The sequence below is a fragment of the Mauremys mutica genome, chromosome 16 (assembly GCF_020497125.1).
Source record: "Mauremys mutica isolate MM-2020 ecotype Southern chromosome 16, ASM2049712v1, whole genome shotgun sequence".
Lineage (NCBI taxonomy): Eukaryota > Metazoa > Chordata > Testudines > Geoemydidae > Mauremys > Mauremys mutica.
In genome coordinates this window covers 10,511,126-10,530,984 of record NC_059087.1, presented here as the reverse complement: position 1 = coordinate 10,530,984, position 19,859 = coordinate 10,511,126, and the positions used below count along the sequence as shown (strand labels likewise).

The window sequence follows — 19,859 nt, the reverse complement described above, 5'->3', positions numbered from 1 at the left end:
ACATTATTTGCCAGTGCAATAAAGAACAGAGAACAAAGTAAAACTTCTTTTACACACTTACACAGTAGGAGCTTGTCTACAGAGGGACATTCAGGACACTTAACTTCTGAATGAGAGCATCCCCATAGGGGATAATGCTCTTAAAAGTATGCACATTAACTTTGCACCTTTAGTTTAGTCATTTTAACTCCCCCTGCCGGCGAGCCCTAAGCTGTAGCATAGTCAAGCGCATACAGTTCTGAGGGATACAAGTATTGCCCAACTTCTGCAGAACCTACAGAGATGAAGACTGAAAAGAAAGTGAAGGCGTTGGTCATGGGGAGAAAAATATCAGAATTGGAAAGACTTGAAAAAAGAATGTTTGTGAGATGTAGGGTGACCAGACAGCAAGAGTGAAAAATCAGGATGAGGTGGGGGGGGGGCGGGTAATAGGAGCCTGTATAAGAGAGAGACCCAAAAATCGGGACTGTCCCTATAAAATCGGGACATCTGGTCACCCTGGTGAGATGGGAAATTGGAAAGACTTCAGTTGGACACCTTCTGCTGTTGAATCGATCTGAATGAAAACATGAGTCTAATACAAGCGCCACTGAACACTCTGCCTATGCTAGAAGTCCATTTGATGCCACGGCTATAATCACTTTACATGTCCAGGCACATGATGGTGGAAGGGGTTTGTTTGCATTCAGATAGGTTGAGATGTCAAGGTCTGACAGTCAAAGAGCAGCGGTTGAGTTCCATGGGGAAGAAGGAACACTAGTCTTGTGACCAGTTTGGCGTGGAAAGCTAGCCATCCCAATAGTGGGTGCTTAGGATGACGTTTTTTGAAGGGGGACGGGGTCATAAGAGAGGCCAGCATTGAACATTCTCAGAAACTGAACAAACTACTCAGTTGTATGTCTTTTAAGTCTGAGGGTCCAGAAATCTGGAGAATCTATGCAGCATATCATGCATAAGAACTTCCTTGTGTATGTACAAATGACCAAAAGTAACCATGTTATAACACTCCAGTGTTCAGAACACCCCCATCCCCCCATACTGCTGTCTTTCTATCTCAATCACAAGTATGCTGTGAGTTTCCCTGGCAGTATGAGGAAGAAATGGGAATATCTTGAAAAGTCTGAGTTGGCAAGGTTTTTATCGAACACAATGGGAGCTAGATTCTGTTAACTTGACTCTCACTGAATGGTACCTGGGGCTATTCCTACACTTCCTCACAGTTTGGATGAGGGGGTTGCAGTGCACATCAAAGGGCTGTGCTGTAACTCTCTGTGTGGATGCCACGGGTGCAAACTCAAAGATTCGTAGTTTGCATTCATGCAATCCTCTTCAAACAGGACCACACTAATGTGAACAAGGGACCTTTTAGTTCACACCTGCAATGTCCACAGGGGGGTGTTATAGCACAGCATTTTGTTGTGCACTGCTATTCGCACACACCCCCTCCCCCTGTAGTCCAGCTGCGGGGCAGTGTAGACAAGCCCTGGGTCTCACTGATAGGATTAGTCATGGAGTATAAGGGAGGAGTGTTGACAACACTTGTGATACTATCATGACTCCCGCAATATTTGAGGGGCCTAACTCATGGCTTTTGAATGTATGGTATTGCCAATCCTGGGATATTAGAATCTGGCCTGATTCTTATAGGAAATGTTTCCAGGTTTCTGTCCAGCTCTATCAATCAGATGCATCGTTTTAGAGGATATGGAAGCAGCTGTGGTAGCCAAAAGCCATAAACATTCATGGCTTATTCACATGAATGGCTATGCACAGTGATGCATGCAGGGGCAGAGGTAGTCTCCGAGTCAATGGGTGCACAGTACTAAGCGCTAGTGTAATCGCTGTATGACACAAAACACACAATAAATACAAAGAGAGCAGGGTTACTTGTCATTTATTATTGCAACAAACAATCTTATGATACCTCTGTGGTACTCTACTAGTAATAACAAAATTATGATGCATAATGTTGCATAATAATGCAATAAATAGCTGCAGCAACACCCTCCACTCACACACTGCAACCTAATGCCAGCCCAGTATGTGTGTGGGGATAGGGCTTTGCCGATCAAACCCACCCCCTGCTCACCCTGTAGCAGTGTTTCCTGTCCTGCAGGCCTGGGCTCAGCTCCCTGCTCCAAGCTTTGCGACCTGGTGTGGGGGGTTGTAGGTGTGGTACCTTGGTTTCCTGATTGCTGTGGGTGCAGCTGAACCCACAATAAAGCATATCTATAATATTGAAAAATAGCTGCATCTTTACAAATGGTACGAAAGGCCCATTAAGAATATATTGTCAGAGCTTAAATATCCTGCCTATGTAATATAACTGTATAAGCTTAATTGTCTGCTGTGGCACAAACTGATTTACAGCAGTAGAGAAAATAATCTCTTTTGGATAGAACTGTCAAAACAAAATAAACTTGATGAAAGAAAATAGGCCTTGGATATTTTCCATGTCACAAATGGGAGTGACTGGACTTCCTGATGTCTTTTGATTAACGCCAGTTCAGGGAAGGAAGTTAATCAGTCGGTATGAACTTCACAAACAGCTGCTTGGCAGAATTCTTTATTAACGTAGGGGGAGATTTTTTAAAGACACGCTGAGTGCCCAACTGGTCTAACTCCTATTGACTTTCAAAGGGAGTTGGGAGCATTAGTGCCTTTGGATGTTTCCTCCTTAATTATTTCAAATTAAATTGCTTTTGTTTTCTCTCCTTCTATTGAAAATAAGGCTATGACAAAAAGATAATTTCAGGCAGAAGTAAAGGTGCCATTGTCCTTGGCAAAATGGAATGCAAGGAACTGAGGAGAACTTAATTCAAATTTGAATTAAATTGATATAAATTAATGTGTTTGCCAGGATCTTTTATTTCTGTATCAGTTTTCTACTGTAGTTAATATTTATAGCCATATTTAAAGTTCCATCTGCCCTGTAGGGTGAATTCAACTGAGTAATGCTGAGTTCTTGTAAAATCAACATGCTTTTACAGCAGGGTTGATGAGGTATTAAGACTATTCCTGGGCTTTTCTGAACTGTTCTTCAGTTTTAAGCCAAATCCAAAACCCTTTTTGGTTTGTCAAAAAACCCCAACTTTCCATTCAAAACTGGTCTAGATGGAAAACTTTTAACCAACCCAAGTCATGACTCTAGGCACAATGGGAGGAGTTAGGTTGCTAGAGAACTAGGTAAAACATTGGATGTTTCATGTTTATGCTTAGCAAGCTATATAAAGATCACTCCAGAAATCACTGCTACACTGTCCTGTGTCTACAGCTGAGTGAAAGTAGGAATTTCCATATTTGTTTTTGTCCCAAATTGGGACGAAAAGATGAAATATCAATTTTCACAGAACGAAATGCTCTAAAAAAATTCTGATTTGGAAATGATTAAACCTTTTGTTTTGGCATTTTCATCAAAACAAAACATTTCAGTATTTTTAATTGAAATATTTGGTTTGTTGAACTGACCCAAACAGTTTCATCTTGTCGGTTCAACATTAAACTGCATTTCCCTGTTGTGTTGTTTTGCCTCATGTGAGTTGTAATTAGGGTTCTTTGCCCCCTTTCTCCACTATGGGCCAGGCATCCTAACTGGAATACATCTCCCATTATGTATTTGCAACCATGTGACTCCCATGATGCAACATGCTGCAGTCAAAGGGGGGTGCATTGCATCATGGGAGCTGTAGTCTGGCTAAGGAGTTCAGCCAATAGGATAGCCTGGGGACATCAGGACTCTAAATTATGACTGCCAGGAAGCAATGTTCCATGTTTGGGAAAATGCAGTTTAATATTAAACTGACTAGAAACTAAATGGTTCTGGTCAGTTCAACAAACCAAAATATTTCAGTTTATGACAAATTGGCCCAACATGAAATGTTTTGTTTCAGTTTCTTGAAGAAAAATCAGATTTTGGCAAAACTGAATTTTTTCCATGGAAAAATTCAAATGTGCAGAAACTTCATTTTCTGTCAAAAAATCATTTTGATGGAAAACTCCCAGTCAGCTCTACCTGAGTATGCTACACCTTGTGATAATGCTACAGAAAACATTCAGGCCTGGATTGCCGGTTACATTGGGTGACTCCAGAGTTGGGTACCCAGTTTGAGACACTTAAGAAAAAGAGGCACCCAAAATTTCGGGTCACTTAACAAAAATTGGGCCTTCATGAGCTAATAAATGGACTGTAGCCAGCAAAGGAGGAGTTGAAATGAAAGGGCTAAAAGGTCAAATGAAGTTTTGTCTTCTAAGTGAATTGTATTCGTTTATAGTCATTAGGACGTAGCAGTTACAGAATCACAAACCCACCACATGGCGTTTTCCAGACTCCAAATGCTAATTAAGAGAAGCCCTGTACCCTTCAATAGCTATTTCAGGGTGTACAGAGAATGAATTGCTTCTGATTACCAAGGGGGAGAAATGGTTCTGGTTAAAACCCGATTTTCCTTTGATAAGTCATTGTAGCTATAGGATGAACACTACTCAGAGAATCTCAAGTTATTCAGCCTCACACAGGGACTGAATGAATCTTTCCACAGGGGGCTCGAGAGCAAAATACTTGCTCACATGGAGTGTTTACCCTTGGACTTTGTGCTGGTGACCTTAAATGGACCTTTTTCTTTTAATAATTTTCTGTTCTGATAAATCTAATATTCTCTTACACAAATGCTCCAGGATTCTCCTTGTTCTCATCACTAGTCAAGTCCAGTTCCACTGGCTCACAAAACACCCTTAGAACTTGCTGAACAGAGAAAAGTTCTGAAGAACAGATATAGCTTCAGATGAAGCTTTGTTAAGACAGACGTGAAAGCAGCCAGGAGAAGCAATTGCAGAGATGCTAACACATATGTGGCAATGGCCCTGTGTCCTGAAAAATGCCAGTTCTGAATTGGGGACAGGGAAGTAAGATGTTTATTGTTTCACAAACTATAATTATCCGCCAGATCTCTAGCTGGTGTAAATTGGCATAGCACTATTGACTTCAGTGGAGCTATGCTGATGCACCCCAGTAGAAATCCTGCCCCTTTGTCTCTGTTGCTGACTGTATAGTCGTAATATGTATTTTATTATGGGCTTCTTGGCATTGTTGGTGTAATTTAGTAACTGACCTCTTTTTTTCCTCTAGTGTTGTGTGAAATCCTTCCATAGAGCTTAACTCCAAATGAAATCCATCAGGGATCAGGGTGCTGTTCCCAACTCAAATGTTAGCCCCGGTCCACAAAAATCTGGCAGCCCTGGGAAGATCTGTTCTAGTCAGGATCTTATACTGTGCCCATCACCATGGTATCTGAGTTGTTTGCACAGCCCAGCATCCTCTCCTCTCCCAGGTACCCTTTGAACACCCACCCACCTTGCTGCCATCTCTGGCTACTGCTCCAGGGACCCTATTCATACTGTTAGCATTAAACATCTACAGGGAAGGGTGCTCAATCCACCCTCAGCCCTCACTGACTTGGAGAACAGGTGGTTCTCTCCACGAGGCCTCCTGAACATCAGGGGGACTCTCAAAGACACCACTGCTAGCAACCAAGAAGGAATCAGAGGGGTAGCCGTGTTAGTCTGGATCTGTAAAAGCAGCAAAGAATCCTATGGCACCTTATAGACTAACAGACGTTTTGGAGCATGAGCTTTTGTGGGTGAATACCCCTTCGTCGGACGCATGATGAAGTGGGTATTCACCCACGAAAGCTCATGCTCCAAAATGTCTGTTAGTCTATAAGGTGCCACAGGATTCTTTGCTGCCTTAACCAAGAAGGAAACATTCCTGTTGGCCAGTCCTTTGAGTGGTTGTCCCTAGCAATGGCACCCAAACAAATATGGGGCATTTCAGACAACTTGTGGTTGTTAAAGAACTTCAAATACATACAGCATGCAAAGCCATGGGCAACACTAGAGAGTATCGTTTCCCATCTGCTGCATACCCGTTCGGGTCACCACCATGCTCCTGTAAAAACCCTGCTGAACATTTGGGGGTGTGGAGTAGTGGCTGTACATTGCCTGTTCAGGCTATAATGAGGCTGATGGTTTCTGTGTTGGAGAGGCCTGGGACGGTTGCAGAATGGAGGCGTGTTTGGGACCCCTGGTTGAGGCTGAAGGTTTGCATGATTATTTATTTATAGAGCCCTCAGGCATAGGCTTGATTCTGATTTTTCTTACACCATCATAAATCAGTAACGATTATTGAGGTCCTAGATTTACATTGGCGTAAAACTGCTGTGAGATCAGAATCAGGCTCTCTGTGAACTCAACCCCTCTGTGAATTACCCGGATTTGGTCCCATGTCATGTCCTGAGGCTAGAAATATGCTAGGTTTGGTTCACACGTCCTATGCAAAGCAAATACATCAGGGTTTCCACAGTTGTACCATTGTCCACGGTTGGTCACCTCTTCAGCTTATGATGTGTAACTGTCCCACCACACCATGTTTCCTTGTTAGGATTATGTCCATCACAATGCGATTCTTGACACAGCCCAGTGTTTCTTTCTTTGGTTTCCTAAAGTTGTTAACAAACATCCTGGGTCTAAATTAAAAGGCACTAATGGAAAACAGCCCCAACGTATCAATCTGCCCCACTGCCTACACCCCCCCTGGCATCTCAGCCACTGCCCGCAGAGCAGCAATCGATGAACTTACAGGAACTCCTCCTTGAAAATATAACTAGAGAGGGTTAAAGGGTGTGTGTGGGGGGGGAATAACAAAATGCTGAAACTTACAATTTATTTCCTACTGGAGCGTAGGAAATAAATTGTAAAACTCATGCTGAACCTATGAAAGGATAAAACAGGACTACAAGTGAAGCATGACTTGAAAAACATTTAACTATGGCTTGCGGATTTAGAGATCAGGGTTTTTCTATAGCTAAACTGAAGACTCTAATGCAGATGCTGTGAAGTTGGGATGTCTGTATGTATAGCAAGATATTAATTCACAGGTTGGGGAAACAGTAAGAAGGCAGTGAAGAAAAGTGTAATAACCAGTGCAATATCAGAGAGACCGGAGAGGGGGGCGGGTGAGGTAATATCTCTTTTGGACCAACTTCTTTTGGTGAGAGAGACAAGCTTTTGTGCCACACAGATTTCTTCTTCAGGTCTGGGAAAGATACTCCCACCATGGCAGCTTAAAAGCTTCTCTGGTCCAATAAAAGATATGACCTCACCTACCTTGTCTGCTTAATATCCTGGGACCAACACAGCTACAACTATGCAGTACAATATCAGGAGTAACAAGGTTTGCAAGTGCTTTGTTGTGGTAAGTAGAAGCTGTGCATCGCCTGCCCCCCGCAAACCCAAGACTGACTTGTTCCCTCTTGGGGATTGTAGGAAAACAGATGGTTCTTCACGTTTATTTTCTCATTACAAAATCATTCTCTCCGAACTGCACAGCGGATTTCTCATCTCCACTGAGGACTGGAGGAGAGAATCTGGTCCTTGCAGGGAAAGATTGTGGGCCTGATTCTTTGCTTGCTTACGCCAGTGAAAGTCCATTGACATCAGTGGAGTTACCCCTGATTTACACTGGTGATGGGAGACTCAACCCCAGAGTATTTACATGTACAGAGCAATGTGGAACTTTCTTCTGGCGTGTCGTTAATTACACCAGGCACATTGGCCGTGTGCTGAACAAGCCTAGGTTTTGCAGTTCATCTGAAATAGCTCCTGCCTCCTTTACAGCTGGCACTGTGACCACTGGGTCAGCTGTTAGCCTTCAGGACCCCCTGATTAGTGGATTGTGTGGCACTGCTTGGGTTGAAAAGGCCTAAGACTTCTGCTCTGGAGCTCCCTTCCTTTGTTTATGCCCTGCCTGCTGACGTACAGCATCCTGTCTCCAGCCTCTCCCTTCTGGAGCAGGCATGAAAATAATTTTACAGTCTTGATGACTTTCTTTCTTGCAACTTCTGTGTTGTGTTTCCTTTGGCAACCAAGAATCTGAGTGCTGAAAAAACCTTGTAAAATGTGAGTTTTTAATCCAAAATTATTCCAGGCTGGATCCGAATGCTCCCATTAAAGTAAGGCCGGCTTTTCTTTTAATTAACTGCAGCAAGGCTAAAGAGTTAGGGGAAGAAAAATCCCATTAACACAACATACCCTTTGATAAACTTAAACTCCATCCTCCAGGCATTATTTTGTCCTTTTTAACGTTTCAAAATTGAATCATGAGTGCAGCGTCAGCTGTAATTACTGGAGCCCATTGCAGGGACCAGGGACAGATGGCACTTAAATAAATTGCTCTGGTGTTGGATTTTGTCAGTGAAAGCAGGACCAAGAGCTGTAGCCCCAGCTTACTGCAAAGCTCATCACATAATAGATCATAGCAGAATCTCCTCAAGCATACGGGCCAAAAGAAAATTGCATGTAAGCGAAAGGTGAGCGAATGTCACTGCTAAAAGATGAAAGGACTCTTCTTTTGAGGGTTTGATCCTGGATCAGCAGTGGTGTCTGAATGGTTTCCCTGACCTCCCCCAGCAGGCTTACTGCCCTTCCTAGATCTCTGATAGCCCCATTATTCTCTTAAACTATCCATGGCAAAAACTGAGCAACCCAGCTTTCCTCTTACATTGTCCTCTCCACTTTTCTGGATTACCACTGGACGCTCTGCTCTGCTGCCCGTTTCTTAAGATAGAAACATTTGGGTTGTTTTGACCCCTCCTCCCATTCTGCCCCGACTGCCACGCCTTCCTGCTGTTCCCTCTGTAACATTTCTAAAATCTGATCTTTTGTCATGTGCTTAAAGTTAGGCATGTGCTTAAGTACTATGCTGAACTTCAGCCTTGAAGAGGACGGATACTCTTGGGGTTAAGTCACTGGGCTAGTGCTCAGGAGAGCTGGATTCTATTCCTAGCTCTGTTATAAACTCCCTGTTAGAGAACATAAGAACAGCCATAGTGGATCAGAGCAATGGTCCATGTAGCCCAGTATCCTGTCTTCTGACCGTGGCTAATACCAGATGCTTCAAAGGGAATGAACAGAACAGGGCAATCATTGAGTGATCCATCCCCTCTCATCCAGTCCCAGCATCTGGCAGTCAGAGGTTTAGGGACACCTGGAGCATGGGGTTATGTCCCTAACCATCTTGGCTCTATCCTTCATGAACGTATCTAATTCTCTTTTTAACCCAGTTGTACTTTCGGCCTTCATAACATCCCCTGGCAATGAATTCCACAGGTTGCCTGTACACTGTGTGAAGGACTTTCTTTTGTTTATTTTAAACCTGTTGCCTGTTAATTTCATTGGTTGGCCCCTGGTTTTTATGTTACGTGAAGGGTAAATAACACTGCCTTATTCATTTTCTTCACACCATTCATGATTTTATAGACCTCTATCATACCCACCTTTGTCATCTCTTTTCCAAGCTGAACAAGTCCAGTCTTTTTAATCTCTCCTCTTATGGAAGCTGTTCCATACCCCAAATCATTTGTGTTGTCCTTCTCTGTACTTTTTTCTATTCTAATATATCTTTTTTCAGATGTGGGGGACAATATTCAAGGTGTGGGCATCCCATGGATTTATTGTCTTCTTATCTATCCCTTCCTTAATGGTTCCTAATATTTTGTTAGCTTTTTTGACTACCGCTCCACATTGAGCGGATGCTTTCAGAGAGCTCTCAACAATGACTGCAAGATCTTTCTTCAGTGGAACAGATAATTTAGACCCCATCGTTTTGTATGAATTGTTGGAATTGCATTTCCAATATGCATTACTTTGCATTTATCAACATAGAATTTCATCTGCCATTTTGTTGCCCAGTCATCCTGTTTTGTGAGATCAGTAGAATATATTACCTCACCCACTTTATCTCTCTAGTATCCTGGGACCAACACAGAAACAACTAAACTGTATAAACTCCCTGTTTAACTTTGGGAAAATGATTTAATCTTTGTGCCTCTGTTCCCCATGTTTCAGCATCCAGCAACCAGATAGCCCAGGACTGAGGGAGAGTAAAAGGTACTTTCTTTTAACATCCCTTCTCCTCAAAAAACTTGCCCCACCAAAATAAAACCCCTGATCTGATCAACTCTGGACTTTGAGGAAGTTTAGACCTGAACTTTGGATCTGGGTGCATCTTTCAATGGCATCAATCAATTAATACATTCATGAAGCACAGATTTGGACTCCAGGCATTAATTTCATTTCTACTGAGTTCTAGACATGCCACATCTGCGCCACTTGAAGGTTTTGAGGATTTAGGTTCCCTCATCATAATAATAATTAGAGCTGATCAAAATTTTCTAATGGAACATTTTTCCACAAATAAATCATTAATTTGTTTAAATGTTCTGTGTGAATGTGTCAGTTTTGATTAAATTTTGTTTAGAGAAAAATGGAAACAAATTGTTAACATGTTGGATTGGAATGTTTCGATTTTTTAAATTCTGAATAGACTTTTAATTTTGAAATTTTATTTTCTATTAATGTTCTAGAATAATATATAATAGTTTTTAAAAAGTCAAAATGGAAGCATTTTCATTGACCTGAAGCTAATTTTTGTTGGAAATTTTGTTTAGGGGGAAATTTGAACTTTTCAATGATTCAGACAGAACAAAACAAAATAAAGGAAATTCTAAGTTTTGACCAATAATACTCTAACAATAATACTTCCTTTCTCCCACTTTTTGCCTGTCTTCCCTACTTACATTGTAAGTTCTTTAGAGCAAGAACTATATGTTTACACAGTGTCCTGTACAATGAAGCCTTAATCTTGTTTGGTGTCTCTAGGTGTTACTGAAATACAAATAATAAATGCCAGTGTAAATAGAATCCTGATGTTAATAGGAGGCGTTGAAGCTGGTCAATAAGTCATACTAATGTTTGTAGTTATAACATTTATTAATTTGCTTATTGTATGTTTCAATATTTTCCAAGTCAGATATTTTATTTTGAATAGACTGCACATAATGGCAAACTGCCAACACTGGGGCTAATTTCTTTGTGACGGGTGTAACTATCAATGACAACAGTAATAACCTGAACTCATATCAGTAACTGGCTGCTAGATTCTTGCATCCCCTATCCATATGAATATGTTTTCAACTCTGTATAGCATCACTGGTCCTAACGACCTCCTTGCTTTTTGTTATTGCTTTGAGTAGACAAATACAACATCCCTGTACACTTGGAAAGCTAATCCATTTGCTATCATCTTGTATTTTGAGGAAAAAATGCTGATATTTAATTTATATATGTGTAAAAAAACTATTGGTGCATGAATTTCATTAAATCACATCGGACTAAAAAAGCAGGCTTTGTTTAATATCTAAAGATATTTTCTGTGAGACTCATGTAATATCACATTTGTTCAGTGAGTTGAATAAACCTAGCTGCTCCTTACCTTTCTGTAATCATATTATATGGACAGTGGCTTCAGATTTCATTTTCTCCATATTTGTAGTTGAAACAACTTGCCTATCAAAAAAAGGTTATTATTGGAGGCAGGGCTAGCAGCACTAACTATTATTAAAGTTGCTTGACTTTTCCCCTTGATAAGATAAAAGGTAATAATTGGAGATATACCTATCTCCTAGAACTGGAAGGGACCTTGAAAGGTCATTGAGTCCAGCCCCCCCTGTCTTCACTAGCAGGACCAATTTTTGCCCCAGATCCATAAGTGGTCTCCTAAGGGATTGAACTCACAACCCTGGGTTTAGCAGGCCAATGCTCAAACCACTGAGCTATCCCTCCCCCATTTTCAGTTGGTTATAATAACGTTGCCAAACTTTAAACAGTTGGGACAAATTTTCTGCGCCAGGTGTCTGCCTCACATGGAATTATTTTGGAAAATGTGAGTCAAAATGGTCCTGCCATTTCTGAAAACGGGGTAGGGAAAAATTGTTTTGCCCGTGCTAACATTTTTTTAGCTACCTTTTCTCTGAACTGCTCTAACGTCCTTTTGCATCAGGGATTTGTATGTTCCTCGTTTTCTAGATGCCTGACTTGAGACACTGGGGTCTGATTTGCAGGAGTGCTGAGCAGCTGAAGTCAATGGGAGCTGTGCCTGGAACATATAAAATGCTATATAATGCGAAGTACTCTAATAAATCAGGTCCTATGTGTCTCAAAGTGGGTACCCAAAATTAGTGGAAATTTTTGACCTTAATCTCTTTGTACCCCAGCTTTAATTCTACTCTTCCCCACAAAAAGAATCTACTTCAATACATACCTCATCCAGACTGATTGAATGATTTGAAAGCAACTAAATCTATTGAGGCCCTGAATAGGTCATTGAATTGATTTAGCTATTTGGAAGGTAGGGGTGGAGGAAATATCAGCCTTATATAAATTTGCTAACAAGGAGTGAGCTGCTCCTTCCACATCTGCTGGGTTGGGACAGGCCAGCCTGACACGTGGTGCAATATTATTACTTGTAGCACCTGGTCATGGTACTGATATTGTGCACGGCATTTAGCCATCAGCTGTTTTGGTACTCTTGAGAATGCCAAAGGCAGGTAAGCAAGGGATAGTTTCCAAGCTGTGATGAATGGGGAGTCTGCAAGCATGCAAAGTAGATTAGAGATTTTTTTTTAAATGTATTTTAAATGAGAAACATCAAGGATCCGATCCTGTATTGCTTAATCTTGGCAAAACTCCTATTGAAGGCAATCAGAGGAGTTCAGGAGCAGGACCTCCATGGGAAACTTTTAACAGTTAAACTCTTTGTTGATATTTCTCTTATCTCATATATTGATCTGTTTCCAGCAATGCTCTCCCTGTTTTCAGCCTCCCTTGATTTCAAGTAGCCCCTACCATTGGTAAGGGAAGTAGGATTTACCCATCTGGTTGACAGGTTTCAGAGTAGCAGCCGTGTTAGTCTGTATCCGCAAAAAAAACAGGAGTACTTGTGGCACCTTAAAGACTAACAAATTTATTGTAGCATGAGCTTTCGAGCTTTAGCTCACGAAAGCTCATGCTACAATAAATTTGTTAGTCTTTAAGGTGCCACAAGTACTCCTGTTTTTTTCCATCTGGTTGAAGAGATCTCTCCTGTCACCTTGCATGTCTGATAGCAAGTATAATAGTATCCCCTAGTAGGTCAGTAGGTGCTGACCTCTGCCATGTGACACATAACCATTTGTAATTCTGACCAGAGTCACGTGACAGGAAAGAAACACTAGTCTCTTGCCAGGATTCGTGTGTGTCACACTGTTAGTACAACAGGGTGATTTTCCCCTTGTGTCTCCATCTTACCTTTTTGGAATCCAGCTCCTTAACTGCTAAGCAGACTTCATATTGTATCACCAACCGAACCAATACGAGACTATCTGAATAATAAATGATGCAGGCCGTACCTCTGGGCTGAGCTACATACATTTCATGCTGGAGAAATGAAAATGGATCAGCCTAGAGCCTTGGCTATATCAACGTTAAAAAAAAATCCTGAGTCATCTATTTTAAAATGTTACCAAAAGGTGACCAGTGTAATAATAGGGCAAATTAATTTCTGGATATGACAAATTTATGAGTCTGTAAATCCTGAGATCTTTTTATAAGAACCACTTTAAGTTAGAAACATTGGAATATCAGAACAGAAGAAAGGTGTCCTAGCGGCTAGTACACTGACTTAGGCCTTAGGAGACCTGGATTCAATTCCTGACTTCTGGGGTGACCTTGGCCAAGTTAATTAATTGGTCGGATGCCTCAGTTTCCCATTTGTAAAATGGGGTAATTCTTCCCTCCCTCACAAGTGTGTTGTATAGGGCTAGTATCCATTGAGGAATGTGAGGTGTGCTTTTACTGTGCTGATGGAAGTCTTAGGAAATTACTTTTATGTTGAAGGTCAGAAAGCCAGAACAGTGGGAAGTTTTCTAAAATGGAAAGAAATTGCTAGCTGTTGCCTCAGGAGCCAAGGGGACCCAGATGATATTTTAGGCCATATTAAAATAGCTCGTGGGTGTTACTGAGGCAGTGAAAGAAAGGCAGTGCGAGGAGGAGGGAAGAATCTGAAATAGTTTGTATACTCTAAAGACCTGGCACACAAGGAAGTTGGATTAAATCACGGTTGGAGAAGAGTCAATTGTAGGAGTGGGATGGAGAGTGGAGGGGGATGCAGCTTCTATTAACTACACAACTTCAGCAGTGGGGAGATCGTATCATGGTGGTAGCTGCTTTTCCTGTAAAAGCATTTCTGCAAGGGAGGTGCGAGGTCCACCCACAGAGGTCTCCCTCTGCACATGGTCCTTTCCCTTTCTCTAGGGTTATCATTGATGAATTGCTACTCTTAGTTTAAGACACTGCATCACAAACAAATGAACATGTTCTCAGGTTCAAACTTCATCCTCAGACTTTTTTCTTGTGCTGTGTCTGGCGGATTGCTTACGACTCACATATGAAATGATCTTCTGATCTCTATTTTTCACCTCCTGTCCCAGGATAGCACCGAGGATACCATAGCTAGCATCTGGAATGAGTATCAAATCAGCTGAGGCATCAACATATGACATGGGGGTAGATTTGTGTAATTCAGAGGCATGCAATCACAGAAATACAGCATTGTTGTCTAGCTAGTGCACACACATACATGTGAAATGCTATTTAAAAATTTCAAAGAGTAATATGGCTCCGGCTAGAAAAAAATTCACTTCCCTAGTGTTTACAGTCTGACTTGCTGCTTTAATAACCTGAACTTTTACAGTGTAAAGACCAAATCCTTATGAAAAAGCAACTTTTATAAAATGGAAGATAATTTGCTGAAAAATCCACACATTTCTTTATTTCAAGTAAGGCTGTGAACTTTCAACCCCTGGAAAAACACCACTTTAGAACTTCATGTTGCCATCTGGTATTTCTAAAAACTAAAGTACCTGTGAGGTTAAAGGTATTACTTGCTGGTTGAATTACAGCTCTGATAATATCTTCAAAGACCTCCGCCACTGTGAGGAGCCCTTTATACCGTAAGGGCAGCATGTGAAGCTGAACACGTGCATTAGACTTGGAGTTAACTGCAACCAAGTTGCAGCCAAAGGTTATAATCCCAGGCAATGGGTTTCAGTGGACACTAGATTAGGCTCAAGGGGTACATTTATTTTATATGATTTAGGTAACTCCCATTGAACATCAGTAGAATTTGGGCACATAAGTCACTTTTGAAAATGGGCCTTCTGAAACTTTGTACCCCAGGACCAGGAAAAAGATACCCTTAAAGGCAACCCTAGGCTGTGGCTGACCTTCCTCTCCTTTTGATATTCCAATTCAGAGAAGTCTAAACAATCCAAGGCCTAACTAGGCTATGTCCACCCCAAGCCCAGATGGAACCTATCCCAAGGCTTGTTGACAACATGTAACTCCATGCAGGCTACCTCAGAAGGAAACGTTGAACTTCCCCACAAGGGCTCAGCCATCCTTGTGAGTTCGTTGGCACAAAGGATGGGCCAATGCCTAATCTGCATCTCCAAGCTTCTGAGGGATGGTTTGGAAAACCCAGAACCTGATCATTCTGACTTCCCAAAGGGAAATCTAACCTCAGCTGTCCAGACAAAACTGCCCAAAATTGGGACTCTTGGAATGAAACAAACCACAATTAATGTAACCATAACACCTGCATGCATCTGACGATTGGTGCATGCCTGCACCATTACTTCAGGGACCTGAGCCAACCCAGTGCAGCATGAAACCTGTAATTACTTAATGAACGACACTGATGAGAAGATGGGCCACTGGAAGGTTAACAAGTCTGGACTCTGGCAGATAAATGAGAGCATTAGACTCATAGACTTTAAGGTCAGAAGGGACCATTATACACATCCTCCAGCAAGTGACCCGTGCCCCATGCTGCAGAGGAAGGCGAAAAACCTCCAGTGAATTCCAAACTCAAGGAGTCCTCATGATTAACACCCTGCATGCAATCAGCTCTCATTTATATCAAGGGCATCTGCTAACGTGCATGCACCCCCATCAGCTCCTTGTTTGGCCCATCTTGAGTTTAAAACCAGCCCTGCTTAATATTTAGCTTTAGACTGCAGTGCTCTGTTATGCATAGCTTTGTACATTTCATGTGGTCTCAAAGTGCTTGCTGAGATATTTTCTAAAATATTATATGCTTTGGCTCCAACATAGTGCAACAATAATCTTTCCATCTTTGTCCTTGTTTGTATCCATAGCTGCTAGTTGATTTTCAAATTCTAGAAGCCATTTCCATCCATTTCAAGATGTGAGGGCCTGAGTCTCTTCTCACTTGTATCAACTTTACATTGCTAACTCCAGTGACTTCAATTCAGTTGTTCCTGATTTACACTGTTGTAAATGAGAGACAAATGGGCCCTCAATGCAATAAAAAATACCAGGAGAAGTAACTATTATTTCAGTCATCTTAGCTGCAGTAAATATATTTTCTGTTATACAAGCATGCAAATGATACCTATTCATACAAAGCCACAGGAACCTGACAGAAATTTCCATCACTGGGGTTTAAAGGATGCTTTAAAATCTTAGCTGGCAGAACTACTATTCATATTCCTAATACATTCATATTACTTTACAATCCAACACCAGCCCTGCTTATTTACCTCACGAAGCTTGTGTCTCAGCAGAAAGGTTATGAGGAAAATTTTAGCTTAAAGCTTTTTTTCTTTTGTTCCCCCAACTCTGAGGAGAGAGACACATGATCACCATCCTGCAGCATCTTCAAGCCCTTTGTAAATAGCTCAAGGACTGACAGACGGTGCAATTAGCCATGCTCACCAATTCCTTGGACAGTGGTTCCCAACTTGACCGTTACTCTCATCACTGCTTTAATGACTACAAACCATTCCAGCTGCTTTGATAAAGTAAAATACTGTTTTCTTCCACCCCCATTGTGGAGGCCACATTTTGCAAAGTTGGAGGCCTAAAGTTAAGCACGATTTTAGGAGCCTAGGTACGTAGAGTGAAACTCTGGTGACACTGAAGTCAGTGGGGATCTGGTGCGTGATACAAAGTCCTGCTGAAGTCAGTCGAAAGACTCCCACTGATTTCAGTGTAGGCTATGGAGCAGGCCTCTAAAGAACTGTCCTGATTCACCGAGGTGCTGTGCAACCTCAGGACCCACTGAGGCAAATGGGAATAAAGTCCTCGCAAGCATGCAGCTCAATGACAACTATTTGATCCCTCCTTCGCTCTGTTGGGGTTTGTCTACATGGGGAGTTACTCCAGAATAGCTATTCCTGATGCACTCCATGCGTGGAGGCTTTTATGTAGAGTGCCTTATTCTGAATTAGCTGAAGCTACTTTGGAAATGGGTTAAGCAAATTTGGAATAAAACAGCACTCTTATTCCTGAGTAAGAGCATCTGCCCCTGCATGGAGTGAATTGGGAATAGTTAATCCACTTTGAATTCACCCTCTACTTTATTCCAGATGGTGCAGACACACCCTTAGAAAGCTGCCTCTGATCCATGGTGGGGATCTTTGTGACTGATAGGAAACTATCTAAACAGTCTATCATAAACTGCCATACACATAGTACATATATGCTGTATTTCCAAACACTAAAAAATGGAGCCCTAGGGTGCTTTTAATGCTTATGTTTCCTCTCAGGTCCTTTACTTCAGATTCTGTAAGCCCAGGTTAAAGGACGTGGGAGGGACCATGTGCAGAAGAGCTATTCCACTAGTGCCTTTTGCCTGTCTCTGTTGCCTTTTTTCCTTCTGCACCTACGCCTGGAAGTCCATTCCTGACCACATCCACCAGACCTCCTCCTCTCTCCTTCAAGTCCTTTCTAATATCTCACTTCTGCAAGGGGAAGCAAGCAAGATAGGGAGCCCCTTTGCACCCCTGCATTCAGTATGCTAGTCCCTCTCTTGTGTAGGTGAGTGGGGAATGAAGAGGGGGACAAAGTTATGCTCTATCCTCCAGTACTCCAGGTAATGCAGGGCCGGGGGAAAATGAGCTTCAGCCAGAAAAGGCCTTGTGCTGCTTCAGTCTTCCATGGAGCAAGGTGCGCACTGTGTCTCTGCCTTTTACTCAACGCAGATTGTAAATTACAATCTAACCCTAGATGTGTGCACTAGCATCCAAAGTGTCTTGTTGAATACCCTCTTCTCCTTCCCTTTGCCTCCCCTTCCCTGTGGTGTCATCTTCTCATGTTGCGATCTTAGACCTCAACCCTGCAGAAACCTAAGTCCTGCATGTGATTGATTAACTTTACATATGTGAGCCGTCCATTAAACTCAACAATACTGCTCCCGAGGGTAGTGTGCATAAATCTTTGCAGGATTGAGACCTTAGAGTATATTTTTTGGGGCAAAAGGTCAATCTTTATCTCCATTGCAAAGCCCTTTGCATATCTATGATGCCATATACGTAATAAATAATAACAACAGCATGAAGGTTGGATGTATGCTGGTTGCAAGAAACAAGACAAACAGCAAGAGGTGGCAAGAAAAGGCGAGGAGTTTAATGAGACAGAGTGCACCCATTGTCCAGTTTATGGGCTGGAAATTAATCTCTGAGTCTGTGCACTGGTGCCACTGAAATCGGTGAAACTCCATCAATAAATGCCAGCTGAAGATGTGACCCTTAGTCTTTTTGTCTAGCAGCACTTGAAAAGGATTTAGAGCACAGATAAGTAATTAAGAAAAAAAGAGACTTAGAAAAAAATAGGAAAGAGATGTTAATTGCAAAGATTCTGCAGCATAGTAATCAGGAATTGTTTAAATGCAAGTGTGCAACTAGAGAGAACATGATGGCTGGGTGAGTTGCTAGACAAATGCAATGTAATTCTCCATGGAGGTGGCTTCTTTGATACATATGGCCTTGATGAGATCTCTTCCGGTGTTCAATCTCCAGTAATGGAAATTGATTTATATAGCTGTGATGAGAACCTTCTTTGTGTCCAGTATTGAGCGCTATAGATGTTACCGAAAAATATGTCTATACTTTGAAGGGGATAACGTGAAGCAGCCAAAAGACTCCCCCTTGACAGGCTCAATTTTTAAAGAGCAACAAGAATTTCAAGACACCAAATTGAAGTTCACCGAAAAAACAAATTAAGGACACAATTCAGAGTATTTGCACCTGTAATTTGTGACAGTTTCAAACACTCCGTTTTGCACCCTCATTTGAAATGCAGGTGCCAGGGACGTCCCCAGTTGAACTGTGAGCACAAAATGCAGGCACAAACGTTGGTAGCATGAATTGTGTCCACACGCAGAGAAGATTTTTTTTTTTGATAATCTAGCTCTAAAAGGTGTGGAGCATGTTGTGAAAGAAATATAGGGAATGTTAGACTTATTCTAGTGGAAGTCAGGCATCCTGAATTTGTGAGGAGACTCAGTCCCAAACTGGGGACAGTATCTATATCCCTGCACATCTCCAGATTTATTATTATTGTAAAGGTAAATTGCTTCAGGATATGGTTTATGGTATAGGAAAAACCTACTTTGGAAGGCCCTTTCCATGATAACGATATATTGAACTCCTATGGCAGTATGAGAAGCATTTGAAAATATCAGTTAAACTTAATGAAAACCTCTGTGAGGTAGGGAGGTATTATACTCATTAAACAGCTAGGTAAATAGAAGGGAAGATTTACCTAGGGTACCACGGGCAGAGTTGAAAAAATAACTCCCAAGTCCTGACTCTTGGCAGAATACTCTAACCACTAGACAGCACTCCTCCTGGAAGAGATTTTTTTCCCTTTAGAACTGAAACTGTCTAGTCCAGTGGCTCTCAACTTTCCAGACTACTGTACCCCTTTCAAGAGTTTGATTTGTCTTGTGTATCCCCAAGTTTTACCTCACTTAAAAACTTACAAAATTAGACATAAAAATACGCAAATGTCACACCACACTATTACTGAAAAATTGCTGACTTTCTCATTTTTACCATATAATTATACAATAAATTGATTGGCATATAAATACTGTACTTAAATTTCAGTGTATAATATACAGA

The 19,859-nt window shown here is 41.6% G+C and overlaps 1 long non-coding RNA gene across 1 annotated transcript in view; it reads left to right on the top strand.

Moving 5' to 3' along the window:
• The first annotated feature begins 12,322 nt into the window (after positions 1–12,322).
• Positions 12,323–19,859, top strand: part of LOC123351168 — a 55,064-nt gene continuing 47,527 nt past the window's right edge. Inside the window, exon 1 of the long non-coding RNA XR_006573944.1 lies at positions 12,323–12,440. This is a non-coding gene — a long non-coding RNA (uncharacterized LOC123351168). The remainder of the gene's footprint in view (positions 12,441–19,859) is intronic.